Source organism: Eleutherodactylus coqui, chromosome 1, assembly GCF_035609145.1.
Source record: "Eleutherodactylus coqui strain aEleCoq1 chromosome 1, aEleCoq1.hap1, whole genome shotgun sequence".
In the NCBI taxonomy this organism is placed as follows: domain Eukaryota; kingdom Metazoa; phylum Chordata; class Amphibia; order Anura; family Eleutherodactylidae; genus Eleutherodactylus; species Eleutherodactylus coqui.
Genome location: NC_089837.1, coordinates 53,245,930 through 53,248,429, shown reverse-complemented (window position 1 = coordinate 53,248,429; position 2,500 = coordinate 53,245,930). Strand labels below are relative to the sequence as shown.

The following is a 2,500-nucleotide window of genomic DNA, read 5'->3' as shown; positions in this document are numbered from 1 at the left end:
CAGGGACGGGCTTGCCTTTTGTTTGCGCCGTATGTTACACGTAAAGACGTGGCTGTCAGTGTGTCTGAGCCGTTTAAAAGCTTCAAAATGGTAATGCTAGCCAAAAAGGTCCTTCGAGCCGGAATTGAACCAGCGACCTAAGGATTGCTAATTTGCTACTACAGTCCTCCGCTCTACCAGCTGAGCTATCGAAGGCCAGTTCTTTGAGCGCCAAAGATAAAAAGGCCATCATGCTAGAGTTTCAAAGCGCTGGCAAGTAAAGATGTTGGAGGATGCAGGCATCGATCCCGCTACCTCTCGCATGCGAAGCGAGCGCTCTACCATGTGAGCTAATCCCCCTTGCCTGCTGCTTCCACCTGTCTACTCTGATCAGCAATTTTAGCACATTCCCAGCATTCAAGAGTTTCCAAAGTTGAGGGCTTTTTTTTTTTTTTTTAAGTATAGATGTCACAAAAGTGAGATGCACTGGCCTTTTCACAGCCAAAAATTGACTATGCGGACAGCTTAAGAGTGGCTCTGTGGCGCAATGGATAGCGCATTGGACTTCTAGAGTGAAAGTGATTCAAAGGTTGTGGGTTCGAGTCCCACCAGAGTCGTACTTTCTAGCGCACTGTGGTAGCTTGTTGTGTGCTCTTAGGCAAAAAACCTGCCTAGGACTTCATTTGTTATCGTAGCCCTGCCTTGAAGCTTTTTAAGGCGACTGATTTAGCATTCAGTTTTGATCTGCAGTGCAAAGGGAAGAGCCCTTTTCTAAATGGCATATTAGAAAAAACTTTCTGACAGTGAGAGTGATCAATGAGTGGTACAGGTTACCACGGGTGGTGATGAGTTCTCCTTCCATGGAAGTGTTCAAACAAAGGCTGGACAAAGATCTGTCTGGAATGATTTAGGTAATCCTGCACTGAGCAGGTGCTTGGACCCGATGACCCTTCCAACTCTACCATTCTATGATCTTCTGTATTTAGGCATGTATGTCTGCATTGACAGAGAAGAGGACATTTTTTAAGAAACAAAGCGATTTCTCAAATTGGGCTGTCCAGGAAGATGTTGATGTGGTAGGGACTGCAAAAACCAAGCTTCCTAGCAGAGGATGGTTTCGATCCATCGACCTCTGGGTTATGGGCCCAGCACGCTTCCGCTGCGCCACTCTGCTGCATTGGGATAGCTTACAAGGTGCTGGTGAGGCAAAGCTGAGGAAGCCTCTGACTGTTACTAAGCCGCTAACAGGGAGCCACTCTCCGTGGGCAGTTGGGTACTCTTTTGAGTCACGCTGTTGTGTTCTAGTTTATCTCTTCTTTTCCTTTTTTTGATATTATTGTTTAGGTAGTCACCTGAGAGAATATAGTTGACCTGACTGAGGATTTGGCCAGCGGCACAATGTGTGGTTGTCTCTGTGGCGCAATCGGTTAGCACGTTCGGCTGTTAACCGAAAGGTTGGTGGTTCAAGCCCACCCAGGGACGGGCTTGCCTTTTGTTTGCGCCGTATGTTACACGTAAAGACGTGGCTGTCAGTGTGTCTGAGCCGTTTAAAAGCTTCAAAATGGTAATGCTAGCCAAAAAGGTCCTTCGAGCCGGAATTGAACCAGCGACCTAAGGATTGCTAATTTGCTTCTACAGTCCTCCGCTCTACCAGCTGAGCTATCGAAGGCCAGTTCTTTGAGCGCCAAAGATAAAAAGGCCATCATGCTAGAGTTTCAAAGCGCTGGCAAGTAAAGATGTTGGAGGATGCAGGCATCGATCCCGCTACCTCTCGCATGCGAAGCGAGCGCTCTACCATGTGAGCTAATCCCCCTTGCCTGCTGCTTCCACCTGTCTACTCTGATCAGCAATTTTAGCACATTCCCAGCATTCAAGAGTTTCCAAAGTTGAGGGCTTTTTTTTTTTTTAATTTTTTTTTTTTAAGTATAGATGTCACAAAAGTGAGATGCACTGGCCTTTTCACAGCCAAAAATTGACTATGCGGACGGCTTAAGAGTGGCTCTGTGGCGCAATGGATAGCGCATTGGACTTCTAGAGTGAAAGTGATTCAAAGGTTGTGGGTTCGAGTCCCACCAGAGTTGTACTTTCTAGCGCACTGTGGTAGCTTGTTGTGTGCTCTTAGGCAAAAAACCTGCCTAGGACTTCATTTGTTATCGTAGCCCTGCCTTGAAGCTTTTTAAGGCGACTGATTTAGCATTCAGTTTTGATCTGCAGTGCAAAGGGAAGAGCCCTTTTCTAAATGGCATATTAGAAAAAACTTTCTGACAGTGAGAGTGATCAATGAGTGGTACAGGTTACCACGGGTGGTGATGAGTTCTCTTTCCATGGAAGTGTTCAAACAAAGGCTGGACAAAGATCTGTCTGGAATGATTTAGGTAATCCTGCACTGAGCAGGTGCTTGGACCCGATGACCCTTCCAACTCTACCATTCTATGATCTTCTGTATTTAGGCATGTATGTCTGCATTGACAGAGAAGAGGACATTTTTTAAGAAACAAAGCGATTTCTCAAATTGGGCTGT

At 46.1% G+C, this 2,500-nt stretch overlaps 2 non-coding genes across 2 annotated transcripts; both read left to right on the top strand.

Moving 5' to 3' along the window:
• The first annotated feature begins 512 nt into the window (after window positions 1-512).
• TRNAR-UCU (transfer RNA arginine (anticodon UCU)) lies at window positions 513-596 on the top strand. The gene is given in 2 exon segments: window positions 513-549; window positions 561-596. It is a non-coding gene; the product is annotated as a tRNA-Arg (tRNA).
• A 1,380-nt stretch (window positions 597-1,976) lies between these two features.
• TRNAR-UCU (transfer RNA arginine (anticodon UCU)) lies at window positions 1,977-2,060 on the top strand. The gene is given in 2 exon segments: window positions 1,977-2,013; window positions 2,025-2,060. It is a non-coding gene; the product is annotated as a tRNA-Arg (tRNA).
• The last annotated feature ends 440 nt before the right edge of the window (window positions 2,061-2,500 follow it).